The sequence below is a fragment of the Zootermopsis nevadensis genome, unplaced genomic scaffold (genome assembly GCF_977971745.1).
Source record: "Zootermopsis nevadensis isolate Lab colony 2312 unplaced genomic scaffold, Znev_1.0 Znev_ptg000006l, whole genome shotgun sequence".
Taxonomy (NCBI): domain Eukaryota; kingdom Metazoa; phylum Arthropoda; class Insecta; order Blattodea; family Termopsidae; genus Zootermopsis; species Zootermopsis nevadensis.
In genome coordinates, this window is record NW_028259138.1 from 86,076 (window position 1) to 106,358 (window position 20,283).

At 36.7% G+C, this 20,283-nt stretch overlaps 1 long non-coding RNA gene across 2 annotated transcripts in view; it reads right to left on the reverse strand.

The window, feature by feature from the left end:
- Positions 1-2,567: 2,567 nt before the first annotated feature.
- LOC110838917 (uncharacterized) overlaps positions 2,568-20,283 on the reverse strand; it is a 230,739-nt gene continuing 213,023 nt past the window's right edge. For both annotated transcript variants that reach the window (XR_015533774.1, XR_015533775.1), the window contains one exon: positions 2,568-4,941. This is a non-coding gene — a long non-coding RNA (uncharacterized LOC110838917). The remainder of the gene's footprint in view (positions 4,942-20,283) is intronic.

Sequence of the window (20,283 nt, forward strand, 5' to 3'; positions counted from 1 at the left end):
AAATAACATTTACCAGTTGATACAAACACAACTTTTCACGAAGAAGGCTTCTTTTCTGGGTTGTCGCGCCTTATTGTCCGGTAGAATTTTACTGACGTTTCAGAAGTCCTTGTTGCCTCCATCATCAGGGCGCAACAACCAAGAAGACTGATAGATTACAAAGAGCAAAGTTGAATGTGGACCAATTATACGTCCTTAGCCTTTACGAAGTCAATATAACACAGGAGATGGATATAAAGACAAAGGGCAATGGATATGACTGTGCTAAAATTCGAATATTTTAAGTGCCTTTTAGCGGAATGGAAGATTAGATCCACAGATTCGTGATATGATACAGTGTCCTTTTACTTGAAAACTTACACACAACGGGCTCCATCGTTTTATGCAACAATAAACAAGGTTCAACGAAAGTATATCATAATTAGTGTTGTGCCAAGGCCTTTGTTAAACCTCAGATTGTACGTTCATGTCCTCACATGATTAGTCTTGCTTTTACTGGAAACAGAATTTCAGAATATGCATTAAATCGTTTCGAATCTTTCTGTACAGGCTTGAATTGCCATAAACGTTTCCAGTATAGGACTCATATGTAACCAGAGGTTTAGTATAGACGTAACCTCAACACAATGTTCAGTATAATGTAACGGTCTGGGGTATTGAATGAAAAAAGTATGAGTAGCGCAGAAATGTCCCTGGCGTCATGATAATTAATTTCCATTAGCTTAAGCGTGCTGAGTGTAAAGCCGAGCTCAAAACACAGAGAAATTAATCATTAATTATGTTTCCCTACAAATCATTATTTTACTCGAAACTGACATGGATCATTCGATCATTCGATTTATGCGAGATTCACTATAAATTCTCGAGTTCGCTAGAGAGCGTAACGGTGTCTTTGCCCGTAAATATTTTACTTTATTATTGTTAACGAAATTTCGAATAACCTCTTCTATACCTTTTCGATTTGCTTTTGGTATTATCTAAGCAAACTCCAGTATCTATTGTCTGTTTGTCCAGCTGTTATCCATGAGAATTTAACGACAAATTTTAAAAATCACACATACACACACAGAGCTTCACTTTTATATCTGGTTAGCTTGAAACTAATGGCCAAAGTGACTCATATATCTGAGAACACACATTTATTACCTTTCCGGCGGCCATGTCGAATGCAATCCTCGTAGAAACTGAAACAAATGATAACTGTACTGTAAAAGTACTCTACTACTCTGTAAACAAACCTTGCCGAATCGCTGCCTCATTCCGGACACCTCATCGGAACGTTTTATATAAACCTAATTTGACTTCGCAGAGGTAATTGTAATCCTACGTCCTCTTCAGTTTTCAGAGCAGACCTGACACCTAATAATAATGGTCACTATCGGCTTAACGCCTTATAATAATGTTCGTATAGGCCTCATACTTTATCATAATGTATAGTAGAGGTCTAATACATTATCGAAGAGTAAATTGTAGAGTTGGAATCTCTTCGGTGTCGTCAGTGTATTCAGTATTAGAGGGAATTTACAAACTGTGCAACACTAGAGTAAACAATCAGTACTATTGTGTAAATTGCCTGCCTCCTAACACGTATAAAAGACAGTTTATGCACTAAAAACGTGTGGAAGGATGCTGATGTGTACAATGATAAGAACTCAATTACAGAACTGCGTTTAATACAGCACAAAAACATCCGTATTCAGCCGTTTGAGAACTTAAACCAGTGTTACCCTGAACTGAAGCCCATAATGCACGGAGATTCCCGGTGAGCTGCTTTAGGAAGAACACGTAACAAAATACGATGGTAGTCGCATTTTTGTGTTTCTTCTTATTAGGAGATACTCAATAGCCATCCACTTTTTAAGTTTCCATTCTCTATGGCGAAGATATTACAAAGAAGTTGCCTTTGAAGAACTAAGCGAACAGAACAGCATCATTTCAACTATACAAACTTCCATTCTTTTTAAGTGTTATCGACTTCCCTTTATGCATAATCGTCCGCTTTAATAATGTTGTAGAGTCTCTTATTCTTGATTCCTGCTTTCTTTTGTTTTTACATTTTTAAATTATTTCGTTTATTCTTTCCTTCTTGATTCCATTCCTTCTATGTCTTCTCTTCCTTACTTCTTTAAAGGCTAAGTTCTGCAGAACCCCAAATTAATCACTTAATTACAGTCAAATGTATTTGCAGGTCACATCGTCACTAAATTTTCAATAAATATAAAGGTATTTTTGACATTTGGCATGGTAATGAGCCCATAGGCCTAAGCTTTGTGTCACATTTATTTACTAGTGAAATGTTAGTTTGGAGAGACAACATTCCCTCTATTCAGAAAACAGGGTAAAATTGAATTACATGATACATGTGCTAAGTTCAAAGTGGATATTTGCGTACGACAACGTGATTGCTATATCAAGTTAACACGGCTCCAATAGTTATCGATCTGTGATTGGTACTTCCACATAACATTCTGAAATATGAAACAGAACGACAGAATCAAAGTGACAGGTACATACAGTGTATTAAATAAAATAGCATTATCATATGATATCAGTGTTGACAAGAACTGTAAATTTCACACACCGAAAACAACAATTTATTCTCTCGATTACAAGCAAATGCATATATATATTTTTAACAATATTTCACATGATAGGATACAAACTCAAGACACTGCTGGTTCCACCAAGACATAAGCTTTTTTACATAAAAAGTGACAGAGTACATGATTTTTGTTACAGGGACTGTTATAGTATTTCATAAACTGTATAAAAGCCATATTGTATTTGTTGACACATACATAGCTTCCACCTCAAGTTAAGGGCCTGAAAATTGACTTTTATGTCTGAAAAGTGTAATTCAGAATCCAAAAATATGCAGTGAAAATTTGCGAATGGATTATTTTGCTCTATATGTAGCGTATCTCGGTCTACGGGACTGTTTAAAAGTACCTACATGCTGAGTAGCGTATAACTATTTCACAACCATGTAATACAGCAAGAGATCACTGTACTGCATAATGGTATTGAAAAATAAAAAAACATGTCTGACCTATATACTTTCGTTTTTTAAACATGATTTATCAATAAGTAAAAATACATAATTGAGTGTTTCCAGCATTGCAGTAGCTTCCGCGTGTGAGTACTACTTAAGGGCGCTTTGCGTGTATGGGAAGATAATATTAATGCGTCTTGGAGAAATAAAATCTGTACAAAACTTGACGCAAAATATCTGCAAGTCTGAGCTAAAGTAATATTAAGAGGGAAATGAAAGATGAAGGGGCATTGTACCACAGCTGGTTTATCCCTAACGTGTGTATTTGTAATGATCAAGTAAGGTCGGAGACATCTTGGGACAAGCATACTAATAAAAATTAAAATACAAAATTGCAGAAGACAGTAACAGTCTGTGAAAATTTAGAACGCAGTGATGTAAATATTAGTAAACCGGATTGTGGTCTATTTCTTTCAGTAATAAAGCAGAAGTCTGAGAGATGTCAAGATGTTCTGCTTTACTTAGAACACACTTAATCAAACAAGCCAAAGGAAACATAATCTTATGACCTAGTACTTAATTATATTACATACCATTTCTAAGAATTATTACATTATAATATGTTCACATCTGAATTACAGTCCTCCGTGTGTGGTTCTGTTTGCAGAAGAAAATTCTATTTGCATTTCCATATATATAAATGCACTGAGAAATACAGAATCTCCATTCAGTAAGTCAGCCTCGCTTTTGCTTAAGGAAATAATAAAAGCCAGATGCATTATTCATACAGGTGCTGATGCAAACAAAATCTGAAAGGGTGACCAAACTCTTCATCTGTATTTGTATAAGCAAGCCTGTCTATCGAAAGAGATAACTAACACTCAGAGTGCTTATTATGAGGGGGGGGGGGCTCAAACACATGACGTCTTGGTTTTGAAGTTTCTCATCGCATGCTGGCTGAGACAACTTCCATTTTGCTAAGTGATTGGTCACTGATTGTAACTTTAATTTGTACATTTTAATGGTACAAGAAGGGACACAAAAGTGTACGAGTTTTTCTCATGATCCAAGGAGAGATTAGGGGTAATAATATAATATATCTTATATATCGTGTGGACATTTGGAATGGATTCATGTGGTTTGAAAAATAGACCAGTGGCCAGGTCTTATAAATAAGCCAATGGAAATTTGGGTTCCATAAAAAGGGGAGTTTCTTGACTGGCTTAACAACTATTACTTGTTAAAGGAGGAATTTTCTCCATGGAACGACTTAGCTGTCTCATGACTGATTGTTCGACAATCCTCTTTGATGTGACGCCGATAACAAATACAAAATTAATAATTCAATTACTCCGAACTACCTGCCTGACAAAAAATTACAACAAAAATTACAAGTAATTACGGAGTGATTTTCGGCTTTAAAAAACAGGAACCTCTTTCAACAAAATATATATAAATATATAAGAACTCCATGTACTCTATGTATAGGCGTACAGATAAATTAATGTGCCAAGTATTTAACAATTAAAAATACTGAAGATGGCTGTCTTCTCGGTTGTTGCGTCGTGTAATCCGGTAGACGTTTACCGACGTTTCACAGGTTCTTCCTGCCTCCCTGACAATGCAGGCAGAAGGCACTTCTGAAACGTCGGTAAACTTCTTCCAGACTACACGGCGCAACAACTTAGAAGACAGCCATCTCCATATTCGCCGCTGTGAGAACTAACAACTCTGTTTAAGAAAATATATTATTAATAATTAACAATAATATACGTGTAGGTAATCTGGTTGCCTGGTTTAAGTATCAATATTAGTTATTTATAAGCGAGTCCAACAATTTTCCATCTGTGCCCGCTCAGATGAAGATCTTCTTTATTCCTACAAAATTTCATTCCGTATTCTCCGTTCCGCTTCAAAGCGATCTCTTCCCACTGGGGACACGCGGAAACCTGAAAATGGGAGATAGAGTTGAGCAGACGGATATGAGAGGGGTGAGAAACGTGTTCTGCGACGTAGAAGTTCCAAGCTCTTACGTTCTCTTTTTCAATAACTCAATATTTCTCAACGTATAAATATAGAAAATAAATTTCCAGCATGTACATTTTATATATGAAATTAGCTTTAATTTTCTGTTAATGCTATAAATGTAGAAATCAAAAACAGATACGCTGATACGTACGTATATGTGTGTGTTCGTAGATTTATTTAGATTAATCAAGTGTCTTCCAGCTGTAACAAGACATACGTTTTCTCAAAATTAATGTCCTTCTAAAGATCTTACCATTCTACGTTACATAATATATTCACCTATAGAAACGTCGTTAAACAAACAAAACAGTGGATGCATGCAACTAAGATCTAACTCAGAATGCATAAAATTAAGCAAATTCTAAGATTAAAATACATAATTGGGAATTAGCAAGAAAATTGAAGGATCTGGCGATGTTTTCAAATACTATCGCAATAATATCATACTTTTTATGGTTCTGAAGGATTGAGATTCATCAGTAGAGGATATTCTGGGAAGTGACGTCAACGGATATTACTCCTATCCAAATTGAGTTGTATAAGAAAGCCAGCCTTACATAATAAGATCCACCACAGTAAATTGAATTATTAAGTATGTGTATTGGCCAAATAAAATCTCTCATTTATTTCAATATATCTAATCTATTATTTCATCTATGTTTTTCGATTACAGCTTATTTTTTAGTTTTAGTGTATCTGAGTGAATCAGGATGGAAGATGTACATCACCCGAGGCTAGAAAGTAAAATGTTTGAGTAAATTTGAATTCAAGTGTTGTTGATTTCCCGGAAAACTACGAGATCTCGAACTGAAATGCGGGTGATGCGATATCGATATTCTTCGCATTTGTGCAGATGCGACTGCAGTTCGGTTTGTTCTCTTCGGAAAGCGGCTCTTCTCATTTAAAAATGCGCAGAGCAGCTATCTGATAAGGTCGCCATTACATTTTCCCTCTTTGTTAATACTTACTTCCATATAAAAGCAGGCATATGAAATTTCGTTTGAAAACCAACTTAAGCTGTAATATATAAAACATTCGGTCAGTCTGCCCGCTTTTAACTCAACTTCAAAGCACAGAGATTAATAACTAATTGGAGGGGGGTTAATGTAAAAGTGGCACAACACAGCGAAGACTAAGCACAACAGAACAATCCAATCCTAGATACTCTCTACGATTTGTTACATGATGCCTCTAGTTTTAATCGACTTGACATTTAGAGCTGAGGTCGCGACAGAGGTGGTCGACCGCGGAACCCCAGTGTTTTATGAGTGCCGGGTTACTGCGTTGGCACTTTTTAAAAGATAACGATATCTAATATAGGCAGAATAGCATGAGGGCAACGGACTGCAAGGCGTTTCCTAAAATATAACATAAGGGGTACAATAAAAAATTATTTACTACCTATAATGGTCAAATAAAATACGAAATTGTGAGCTCTGATATTAAAAAGTAATGATAGCGTAGACATATATCTGCTGAACTGATAAGAATATCGAAGGAAACAGTCGTGACCTATTATACAATGCCATGCTATCACGTGACTGAAGAAGTGATATAAGTAGCAGAAATTTTTAAGAGAGTCGTTCTTTGGACTTATGGTCGAATCTGGGTCCTCACAATCACTACACCCGATATATTAACTAATTAATTGTCTACTTTAACATGAAAGCTTAAAATTCAAACACTAAAAAGAAACTAAGCAACAACAAATTCCACATGTTGTAAACATCGATTATTTCCTTCGGTACAATGCTTATCCAAAATATTTGGGTGTCACTCTTGATAGAACACTACCCCTCAAGAAACATCTACATAATACTGCTGGAAAAATAACAACCAGGAACAACATTCTACAGAAACTATACAGCACAACCTGGGGATCTTCAGCATCCACCCTATGGATCTCTGCATTAGGCCTCGTTTTCCCGACAGCGGAATACTGTGCTCCGGTATGGCTTAATAGCCCAGATGTCCACAAATTAGACTCACAGCTCAACACTAAAATGAGGACTATAACAGGCTGTCTCAGAACAACTCCCACCCACTGGCTACCTATACTGAGCAGAATTCTACCACCAGCAATAAGTAGATAAGAAACCTTGTTACGTGAATTTAAGAAACTGCAAGCAAAACCTAACCTTCCAGTTCATGACGACTTCCCTCATCTTAATCTCGAAACACTGAGATCCAGGTGACCCCCTCTAGTTGCTGCAGATCACCTTCAAGTTGCCAATTTTAAAAGCAAAATTGCCTGGACAACAAACTGGGACGAACTAACTCCTCCTGATGTAAACAGCCATATAAACCCTCGGAAATTACCAACGGGACAAGACCTTCCTCGACAAACATGGAAAACCCTCAACAGGATCCGCACCGGCCAGGGCGTATGCGCTTCAGACCATCAAACATATTATACAGGAATGCCACCTGAGGGCATATCCAGGGGAACAATCGGATTTCCTCCTAGCCCCTCCACCAGCACTTGAATGGATTGCCAATCTTGACCTAAAATTATAGTACTGTATTCTAGTATATTATATTTTTAATGTCCATCGTATTCTTGTATTTCATGTGTTGTAATATAGCCATAAGATAAATAAAAAAAATTCCTTGAACACCATTAACAATTTAATCTTTGCGATAGTGAAAAGTTATGTTTTCTTTGCGGAACGGACACCATTCTTAAATATTGTCTGGATTAACTTCGATGTCATGTTACCTTTACTATAACTATAACAGAAAGACGAGCGGGCACTGCCTTGGGACCTTCGTATGCGCAAATCAAAAGTTATGTCCCCCTTCCATTAAAACAGTAGTGCTTATCGCTACTCCCTCCTTTTTTTCTTATTCGACTTCAAAGGGTTAATATCTACAGACAATGAACAGTACCCACAGAATATGTATTACTGGCAAGTCTCAAAATTTCAAACCACACGAAGTTACACTGTCTCCACTATTAGTAAAAAATTTAAGTTTTCGACAAACGTTCCTTCCAATTACCTGCCGATTCTTAGTGACACACTTTGATTTAAGGATTTATACAATCATCATAATTTTTAATGTAATCTTATTAGTGGCATACTTTCTCATAAATATTTAACGTTCTTCTTAAACTGCATACATTACAAATTATCCAGTGGTACAAAGATTGTGACCTATAAAGAAGAAGTCCTGGACTGTTTAAGACATTATCATAGAATTTATCTATATTTACTGAGGAAATTCGCTAAATCCAAGCCGAAATTCGAAATCGGGGCCTTTTAATGCCTGTGCACCGCAACGCATCAGTTCACTCTTTTGTTTTCTGCTGTTGGAATTCAAATGCCAAGCCGAAACGGCTTCTACATTGGACTGGTATTTCCTCCGAGTGAAGTCAAGCACAAGACAGGTCTATTTATCGCGCTAACAAGTAGTGTTCCCCGCCAACAAGCTGCAGCCCACAGTCTAGAACACCAGTTGGCGAGTCCTACTGCAAGTTTGAGTCTGTTCTTCTGGAAGAGCACAGGGCACAGAGAAAATTACAATACAAAACTTTAGGAAATGAAGTCCTCAGATGAAGTTACTCGAGACACAGGCCTATGAGTAGTATGAAGTTGTATTGTTACACGTACAGACAATTTTACTTATTTAGTCAGAGAATGTACGAGAAAACTTCGTGGTCGTGAACCAGCGAGCTTGATGCTTCAAACGTATCTCAGTTAATGAAGTGACTCGCTTTCTCTTCGACGCTGGTTTTATTTAGATTCAGCCACAAAACTATAATTTCTTATTCTTATACTGTTAATGTCTTCCAAAGCTAGGTCGTGTGCTCTGTTCTAGTACCGATGCAAAGTATATGATACTTTCGTTGGGGAACCAGCCAATTGCAGGAAGTAGATATAATTACCCTAATTGAAAGAACATCGCACACAGACTGAGGGTGTCTGAGAACACGGCGCTTATAAGAATGTTTGGACATAAGAAGGAAAAAGTGACAGAAGGCGGGGGAAGGCTGCATAATGAGGAATTTCATAGTTTGTACTCATCACCTAATATTACTTAGGTTGATCACATTGATAACTATGCGATGGACGGAGTATGTAGCGCGCATTGGGAATACAAGAAAAATATTTGGCTGTAAATCCTGAAGTAAAGATCCATTTCGGAAGACCTAGTTGTCGATGGGATAATAATATTAAAATGGATCTTAGGGAAAAATGATTTGGGATGTGGATTTGAATAAAGTGTCTGAAAATTGGGCCGGTAGTGGGCTGTTGTGAAGATGATAATGAAACTTTAGGTTCAATAAAATGCTGGGAGCTAAATGACTAGCTGAGTGTACCATTCGTTGCTCAAGATGTAATCTCTTCCATGAGTTAGTTGAACTCGCAGTCAACACTTAACCAAAGCCATGCTATACCTAAAGTTTTATGTTCCACGTTTCTCGTACGACGCTTTTAGAGGTAATTATGTGTCAGTGTATTTATAAGAACGGATAGCGCGAACGCTGGCATTGAAAATTAATTACAATTCCACCGGGAAATAATTATTTAGACCTAGCCTTTCTGGGACTTCCTGTGTTGTCCTGGAGATCTTACGCAATTCTTAGCGCAGTGAACATATTCCAACAGTTAATTTTGAATCATGCAGAAGGCAATGAAAACCATTTTAATGTCTAAAGTTGTAATATATGTGTCGGAATCTTAAAACAAAGAAAGTCGTGACCACCTCTTTTTACATTCCTCGCAATTCGACATTACTTTAGAGCTTAAGATTCTATGTCACAGTATCTCAATACTTAAACCAGTGTCACAGTTCGCGCGCTACTACATCACCCAAAATATATTCGCTGTTTAATTTATTGAGAATGAAAGTACAACCCTGGTAGGGACTGAGTAAACTCACGAATATCTCCGCCAATATACCTGTCACCGGGAAAAGAACCCCTCGAAAGGAAGCTGCCGAGAAGAAAACCTCTTTGCTCTTATGAGAATGCAAGGCAATGCCATACTTCTTAAGAAACAGTTGAACAAAATAAGTAAACGAAGAAACAGAGAGAGACAGCATGGCAGATGAAACTGCTTACCTGCTTCTATAAAACTTGCTCGTTTCGTTGAGTGCGATGCAAATTATTCTTCTGTATACAAAATATGAGAAGGTCTAAGGATTAATATTAAAATACAGTGTTTATTAAACTAAACAAACTATTATTGGACCAATAAAGAATAAAGAATCCCATAACAAATACCGAAATTCTATATCTACACGATTTTATTCAAAATATGCATGAAATATAATGCATGTAGAGGAGTTCATGTCCGTATTGAAATATGTTGTAACTCCCAAACCATTAGGCAGTTTTCGACTAAATTTGACTTCGTGAACTACAACAGAAGTTATCGAGTAAAATTAATATAATTTCATACAGTTAAATTAAAACCCCTAATATATATACAGCTTTAATCACACTTTATTGATTTTCTCAGAAAGATTTCACGTAGAAGAGAAAACGTAAATTCATTTATAAAAAAATAAATTTAAACATATTTCGATTTGATAAATATTAACACACAAGGCGGACAATAATGTCTGTGTCTGCGCTGTGTGTACACGCCAATTTTATAACACTACCACTCACTGATTTGAGTTACGTCACATGTGTCGATCATAATCTGTTCAGATTTTAAATACACAGTTCGCTAGCTAATTGAATCGTGTAGTTGCCACGTGACTGGAAAATGTTAGATAGCATTACATCCGTGGACTAAAGTCCCGAGGCCACTGAGGTATTTGCAATGGCCAAGAACACACTTGGAAGGTAGGTGTACTTTATATATATATATCTCCACTTATGAAGATGGCTGTCTTCTGGGTTGTTGCGCCGTGTAATTAGGTTGAACGTTACCGATGTTTCAGAAGTGTTTGCTGTCCATTACTAGTGCAATCGCAACCTACCAGACTAAATGGTGCAAAACAAAGATGACAGCCATCTTCTTACTTTTCACGTGACAACCTATAATCTTACTTTCCACTCTTGTTAGCTTTCCAAAGGAAACAAGTAATTGTAAACATGGGCACTATTAGCAAACGTATTAAATTTCCATCAACTATAAAGCCTAACATACTTCGAGTACTATTTCCTTCCCATGTGAACTGACTTCAAAATGGGTGTGAAATCGAATACTGCACCAAAGGTAATGCAGCTGTAATGTATTCTCATTAGTCGTGTTTCAAGAGTTCAGGCTTTGAAATGTGAGGAACGAAGCAGGGCTGTTGAGTAAGTGAAGAATTTTCGTGTCAAACAAAATTACACACGCAGTAAATTCCACGCTAAAGTCGCTTGTTACAAGAAATGACTCGTGCTCTGAAAGATGGTTTCTTAAACAGCTTCAGTAATGGTAAGGGCAAAAGAATTGACGTGTAGATAAAGTTGCAATTCTAGGAAACTGTCAGCGATTCTACTAGTCATTCAGAATGAATTTACCTTCAAGCAGCGATGTACTTGAATAAAAGTATAATACTATTTGACAATGAAACGATCTCTCACGACATAAAGAGAACGTTCATAAAACTCACACCATGGACTTGAAATGCCATCCAGAATTGAAACCCGAGATAAATGTTTTCAGCAAAGCGTGGTCAACAATTTTGCTGAGACCTTTACGAGCCGCTCGCAACGGTCGCTCAAGAGTCAAGTAGTCTGTCCTTATGCACACTTGTTATAAAATTGCAAATGTAAATATTTCTACTTTTTAAAACAAACTATTACATCGTGCCCCGTGTAAAAGCACACTTAAATAATTAGTTACATTATTTTCTTGACTTAATAAAAGTGAGTCATGTGCGGTTAGAGCAATGACGTTTAGGAAAAATGCTCGCGCCTGTTGTCAATTGAGTGCTACTATTTTAACTCTTGCAAATTTAAATGACGTCTCTAATAAACGTGAATAATCCTCCATTGATAGAACTGATGCAGTCTTGCTATTCTTGTGAGGTTATGTGCAAATGTCTCATAACTGAATGCCAAACCAGTATATAACATTATTCTATTCTAAAAACTTGACATACAAGTACATGCAAATGGGGCCTAAAATGCTTATATCTCAAGATGTGAAATTATTTAGAACTTGTAGTAGGTCGCAAAATGACAGTAAGCAGAATTATAAATCTTCTGATTGGCTGCTAATATTATACGACATCTAAGGATGAGATAAGCATTTTGAGTATCTTCATAACCAAGCCCAGAATGTTAAATTTAAAATGTAACCCAGCTGACATGTTCCTGATTTCATTTTTGTACCGAACGTTGTTGGGTAGCGATGTATGAGGTACACCCTTCATCTTTCTTTTCCAGTTTTCGGCTTAATAATGGCAATTCATATTGCCCGTAAAAATATTAAAAAATACAAAGCAGAGAAATGTCGTGTGGAAAAAAGTGTTCTAAAATTTGGACAATGTAAAACAAAATCATGATTATGTAAAATACAAAACTGAAAAAAAATTAATAACACAAACTGGCTAAATTTCTACCTATAATTTCTATTTTATTAGTCAGTCTATATAAACTTATTTCATACAACAGAAGCATATCTAATCAAAGCATCATAATAACAAACAAGCAGACTATCTAAAGAAGATAAATAATATGCAAGCTATGAATAAACTCTAATGCCCTTAGTGCCTGATAATATACAAAATTAACATGACAATGAAAATACGATATACCATTAAATATAAGAGTAGTAATAACAATTCAATTCAGTTTCTTTGGTAATTATTTCAATAGTTTGACTAAGAGGAATAAGTGTTGGATTGTTTCAGCAGTGCTACTGCGGCGTTGAAGAAAATAGTCCAAGAAGTTACACATCCCAAGGTGCAGTAGTCATAATTTGCATAGATTTTGCTAATTTAATTTGCTGATCTCAGCCTGGCAATATTTTTGATTCTTACGTCTCTCCGAAACCTCTTTCTAACCCGATTATTTGCCGTTACTGAAGTCCCTGGTTGGGTTTTCTCTCCAGCTTCTCGCATTTCTTGCTTTGTATTCATCTCATAGGGATATGATTTATGTAAATCAGACGACTGGAGCAGGTCATGGCTTGCTACTTGTACCCCGATAAATCACATTTCCTCTCCGATTGAATTCTCGAGACTATGGAAAAGGAAAATGTTAACACTACAGACAGCCTCGTCCATGCAGTAAATTCAATTTCACTCATTTCATCTCGTAACATTTCTATCCAGATTTCACAAGTTCACCAATCACTTTCCAGGCTTCTGAAGTTGTAACTCTGGCTACCGAATGGAGGTTTAGCCTTTGTTAAAATGTCAGAAGTGAGATATTATATCAGGGTATGAGGTTATAAACGGTGATGGAGTAACACACAAACATTTCCTTCCAAGTACCGCAGCACCCAAAATGAACCAGTTTTGTGAGATTTCAGGTTATCACAGAGACAAGTCTTCTGCAATATAGTCTGGTAGATATTGAACGACATTTCAGAGATGCTTACTGGAGATAATAAGCATATCTGAAACGTCGGTCGGTATCTACCAGACTACACACAAAACATCAATCAGTTCTGTTTACGTATTTTGAGCAATATCATCTTGGAATAGTTCCAGTTTAACGTCCGTAATTATGCGAATTCTCTATCAACTCTAAGCAATGCCAAAATTTTGTAATGAGAAATATATCTCCGGCGTAAAGGAAATCAAAGAAGACATCGATAAATTTCAGCCCTGAACATGGAGATAATATGATCACCAGAACTTTGGTACCCGAAAGTCCACACATTATTGCAACCCGAAAGAACAACATCGACATCTTTACAGCCGTAGAAATCTTAATTCTTGAACAATCAGGGGAAATGATTTGAAGTGAACATAAAAATATAACATCGAAACATTTGGGAAAATGAGGATGAATATTGAAAATTACAGCGAAGAATATGCTCATAACATTAAAGTTTCTCTCTTCAGATTTAATTGTGGTACGTATTCTATTTTTATAAGCTTCATATATTTCCGCCTGGAATTACAATGTATGCAAATTACCTGTGTTGGTTCATACGGAACTAAGGAAGATAAATCCACACACACTTTACGGGTTAACTTGTGCTGAAAAAAGTGTGGTTATACTTAAGTCAGTTGTGCCACAATGCGAAGTATCTCATTTATAAAACATGCAAAAACACATTGGTAATTCGTAATATGGTACATTATTAAGTAGGCTAAATCACTGCTATTTCGTTACTATCAAATAATAGGGCGAAAATTAACAGATAACTGCCTCTTCACGCTGAAAGGGAGTCTCATGTTACTAAGAGACGCGTCATGAGGGCACACATACATCAAAGGAAATGTAATTCTATGCTGCGCAGACCGGTCATACGAAACTAACAGTCTCTCAGCTAATCAAGAAATTAATTACTCATCTTTCAGGTAACCGAAGACTTCATTACCACGTTCACAATGACACGTATCCTGAGCCAGATTAATCCAGTCCAGAATCTCCTGCTCTACTTCCTTATAATCACTTTTATTATTCTCCAGCATGCATTCGTGTCTTTCATGTTGTCTCTTCTATTCACGTTCCTCAACCAAAGTTTTGTATGCATTTCTCATCTCCTACGTGTGTTCTACATACTCCACCAATGAGGACAACGGACCAATTTTATACGACCAGTCGAAATATGAAGTACAGGAATTTAGATAAAGTTAATATGACAAAAAATTCGTTGGCTACATGGTAGCTCACGAGAACTTTTGTGGTCAGAAATTGATCGTTCTTAGGAACAATTCTGTCAGACCAGACAGACCATGGCGAGTGATACTAACGATGGGTTATTTTATTCTTATACTGTCACATAGAATGTGAGACATTACATTTAGAAAATTAAAAGGAATTTAGGTATTAATTTAAAGCTTGACTTCAGCCTACTGCACGCAAAATAGTCTGTTCCCTTACACCGTTCATTTTACTCAAAAAGGGACTTAATTTACTTTAGTGTAGGTCTAAACATTTATTATACAGGTTCATAGAAAAGTTATGCAACCCACGTTAATATATTTATTGTTACTTGCGATTCAATACAATTCGATTGGGTTAATTAACTCACAATATCGCTGTGATCATACAAGAGCCCACATAAATCACGTCATGTTGTAACCTGTTCGCACCAGACCGTCAGTTGTTTTTCAACTGTCGAATTTCAAGGATGACTTTTTACTAGTGCAGTGACTGTTCATTGTCGAACACTACCTGGCGTCTCGTTCTGACTTGCCAGGATGAATTTAGGGATACATTTTCCGAAGTTTATATGCCAAACAAATCGATAATATATCTGTAAAATTCGGTTTTTTAGTTTTCCGGCGTCTAAATTATAAAGGTAAATAAAAATACGTTTTAGAAAATGGATCTTCTTTCGTCTTCAGGTTAGGTGGAAAGGACAGAAACCTGAAGCTGTTGGAACCCCTGACTGAGGTAGGCTCAGACCTTGCCACTACCTCGTCTGGTTACCCGTTTCCGTGATACTTGTAGCGCGCAAGACTGAAACAGTTCCGTTACATCACAAATGACGAAAAGAGTGAACGGACACATCGCTGAGCGCGGTGGATACTTCCACAATTTAATATAAAATTGTTCTTTGTTATATTATTTGAATGTCTTTTATCTCTGACATGGGATGGTCTGTGTGACTTTTCGATCATTCTGTGTGTCAAAGTAAACTAACAGGAGCTAGAGAAGGACGAAAATAAAAATCACGGAAATGACAAGTTATCATCTGAAACTTCCAAAAGCTGTGCTCGTTCTTGTCGAGAAGGCTGTTTGTCCGGGAATTTAATTTAAAATTTTAGTATCACCCGAAGGAAACTGTGTTTACCTTCCACAGTTTTAAACTCTAATCTTCTTCATGTCTGTTCTTCCCCGTGTACCTGAAAGGCTGTGACGAAGTAAATGAGCCTTGAGACTAAACGAAAGCAAATCAACTGTGCATTATATTCGAACTACGCATTAGGTCGAAATGAAAGTCGACTACCCGTAAACATAATTACACATTTAACAATAATTAATCCATCAGAATATTACACTTATATGAGTAATTTGCTGGATACAAGGAATTGGAAAATATCGGTATTCTGCCACTAAAATAGACCCTATTGCTATAATACGACATAATTTGTAACATATCCAAATAAAGAAACAGATTTTGCAGGAACAATGTAGTTTAGGCTATGTAACAAAGATATAAGAAAGAATTTCGTGATGAGTGTCGATACTGGCTACCGCGATATTCCCAGGAAAATATCGGAAGTTTTACAGAGCAAGTAATACAGATATTGGTTGTAGTTTCTGGGCCGCCCAGGGCCCCGCGAATCTACATTACGATGCTCTAAATATTACGTGCACAGCGACACTTAAACACCCCAGAAGTAAAAATGTAACATAAAGCATATCGACGTGTATTAATTTTATTCTAATCGCAGAACAGAGAAAAGAATACACTATTCAATAAACACAGAGCTTGGTGCCAATAATATTAAACTTACAGGTTATCGGCTTTGTATATTTTGACGGGAGGGGAGGGGAAATTTTGTGCAAATCTGCCCGTCTAGAGACGGCTCTGCGTCACGTGCAATCGGCTTTGAGTAGTGAAGGCACATCTGCGCGTCATGAACTGTAATAATTGAACACGGGGTTAAGGAAATAAGCCCCCGGCAGATCATAAGACAGCGCCCAACAATCGGGGAAAGTGTTCGACTGGTAGGACGGCCCGTGGCGCTTCGAAATTTGACACCGACAGCATACCAATAAGTTCTGATACCAAAATAAAGGCATAATTTAAAATAGAAATCCTATACAAAGATGAAACGGTCGATTTTGAATAAAGTTTCAATTTTGAATATCAACCCACGAGTCACCAATCGGTGAGTTTTCAATGACACTATACTGGAGAGAAAGTTCATGCGACGAAATTTGAGTTTCTGACAGCGATTGTTACAAACATGGCTGTCTTCTGGGATGTAGCATCTTGCAGTATGATATATACTAACTCCGATGATGGAGGCAGTACGTTTCTCTGACACGTCGGTCAGTATTTATCAGATTATATTGTGCTACATCGCAGAAGACAGTCATCTTCAGATGCCAGCTTATTTTAAAAGTTAATTAGCGTTAAATATTTTTATACACATGCAATATTACCACAAAATATTTCACATTGATCTGCCTATTTAATGGAATTCAGGAAAAAAATCAACTTCATATGTTAAAAGGACTACGAAGAACTGGCCTCATTTTCCTACTAGCGTCTCGTGAATCTATCAGTAACCTCACAAAGAGAAGTTGTGGGAATATTCAGGGACTTAAGGTAAGTAAAATATGAGAACGCAGAAGCAATCCGTATTATGACGCGTCAGACTTAAAACCTACAGAATGAGAAATTCGCCTTCCAGAACAGACTACCCACATTTGTCCAAGGGTAAGAACATTAATAAATCTACTTCACCCGCAAGAAAGCGTCGAAGCTTCCAAGTGAACAACCTATGCAAATTGAGCTACAACGATGAAATTTGGCGCATGTAAGCAAAAATTCTTAGAAGTTTATACCTAGACCGCCTCCAGAGAGCTTACATAATAATCCTCTTATGTAAGTACTCAAATATATCACGTCAAGGAAAGAAGTTACCTCACAATGCCTTAGGGAGAAAAGAGTCTTATTGTGCTTCGAGTAATCTAAGAGTAGCCTATCTGCAGAAAACTGCCTCATCTCATTAACGTTTCAAAATCCGCATTTCGTTACAAATGTCTGTCTGTTATAGCATTAGTTCTGAAAATAAAATGCGTACGAGTGAATGTATTGTGAATATATTTCCGATTTAGTTAATGTTGAAGGAAGTGATGTACATTGTCAATCTTGTACATTACAGAGTTTAAGCTTAGAATTTATTTGTGATAACAGGCATAACACGAAACGGTAAGAGAGTACTTCGTTTTACAGTGTGAACGTTTGTACCCACAACTTACAAACACAATTTTACGATGATTCTAATCGTAATTACGAAAAAAGAAGTTTGGAAGAATTATTTATGCAGGATGATTCAAAAGGTTAGGGCCAAACTGAAGGAGCGTATAGAGGGACTCAGAGAGAATAACTTACGAATAGGAATCCATGTCCCCCGAAGTTATCCTGAGTTAGTCGAGGTCATTGAAGGTAGGGAAGTCTGATAACATTCCGCTGAAATAATCGTATTTTGCTATTCTCTTACTAGCTTAATTTTGTTTTTTTATTAATGTACAAGGATTACATTAGCAACCTTACAAACCAAAGTACGATTATTTCAGCGGTATGTTATCAGGCTTCCCTACCTTCAATGACCTTGACTGACTCAGGATAACTTCGGAGGACATGGATTCCTATTCGAAAATTGTTCACTCTGAGTTCCTCTATACGATCCTTCAGTTTGGTTCTAACTTTTTGAATCACTCTGTATTATAATTATGGCACGTTTTATGATATTCCAATGAACTGACGAAGATCACGAGAAACCTGTCAGGGCAATCAGTATCTGAATTCAGGTCAGTGACAGAAATAGGAACTACAACTCGAAGATAAGTAAGGTAGCTGTAACAAGCTATCGGTGATAAACCATTGGCTGAAGCGAAGGAGGAATTGACTAAGGGTCGTAGGTTGCAAGCCCACTTTGGAAACTACGGTAGTTACATTCGCCTTGGGGCTCAATTTAGTTCACATCAAAGGCGATTTCATCTCAGGTAAAGGGAGTCGGAGCGTGTAATTGATCGCTCACTGATCGAGTATGCTTGACGTGTATTTCAATCATCGACATACATATATGACGCTTTGATATGCAGCCTGCCCCTTCTCAGGAAACTGACTTGGTCGTGCAGAACATTTTCGAAATACGGGGAACAAATTAAAAACCATGAAGTGAAGAAAGGCCGGACAAATAAATCTCAGATCAACTTTTCATTTTATGGATGTTTTAAACCCGGAAGTTTCTACAACTCTACGTTCTAGGCCCCTGCAGCTGCCGACATTTTTGGTGAGCGAAATGACACTAGGTCAGATTAATCTTTCTGTACCTGGGCATTCACTTGCTAATAATCTTCACGATTCGAAAGGTATGACAGGCAGGACCAGCTAGCATGTTACCAGAATCTCAGATCTTGGTTGTGTGTTCCACTTCTGGACCGGTACTTTGCTGGGCTTAAAATAATTAGAAGTAATTTACTTAAAATAATTCTGCACAAAAATTATACCGAATAACAAAAGACATCACATGAAAGCAAAAGTGTGTGTACGTTGAACAAGTTTATTTTCTCGTAACTTTGTTCCATGATATTTTCCTATCTCACGCAGTAACAAAATAACACATCCTCCATGTGCTAGCTGGGTTTATGTCTCGATTGTTCAACCGCCGGGGTTTTTATATCTCATTTCTAAGCGATTTAAATAATAGTAAGAAGTTTCCCTCAGTGATGGCGCTGTAGTCAGAAGAATGACAGTTTCTCTCATGTTCGTGGCGCGTTCACTGAGAATCTCATCTTAAAATATTTCAGTTATTGGACCAGAATTCCAGGCGCCACCTGAGGCCTGCATCAATTCGCCAGACACCCCATCAGCAGAACAAAGGAACACCCTTCTGTGTGTAGCCTGTTTCATCTTTGATCTCCCTTGCAGAGTGTTTTCTTGAAAACTTAATTAACTTTTAATGGATTAACTCCTTTAAAGACCGCTGGGGATTATAAGAAAATTACCACCTGCTTCAACAAATAACTTTTTATTTTATATTTATGGTTTTTGTATTATTCTCAATACAAACAGCGGCTGTTTCTCCAAACAACAATAACAAATTGAGTTTTATAGAAAAAGTGTTTTCTTTGCGATAACAACTGAATTCTTAGATATTATTTATGAGCTTCGGTTTCAAAGAGATAAACTTAAATTTTATTTGCCACCTTATATAATGTTTCAAAATTGGGGACATAAATTATATACAATCTCGTTTCTTATTAAATGTCTTAATTTTAACAATATCTAAAGAAATAAATATTTCGCATAATTAAATGTACACATGAAGTAAATGTGTTGATGTTTAGTCATTTGTTTTTATTTGTCCTTTCTAACATATTTCATACATTTTGGTTCACAAAACTGGATGCAGTTGATTGTAATATTTTCACCTGGGAAATGTAAGTTTGGATAATAATATTACAATTGTTTATAAATAAATAAGCTCTAAGCAGGGTAAGAACATGT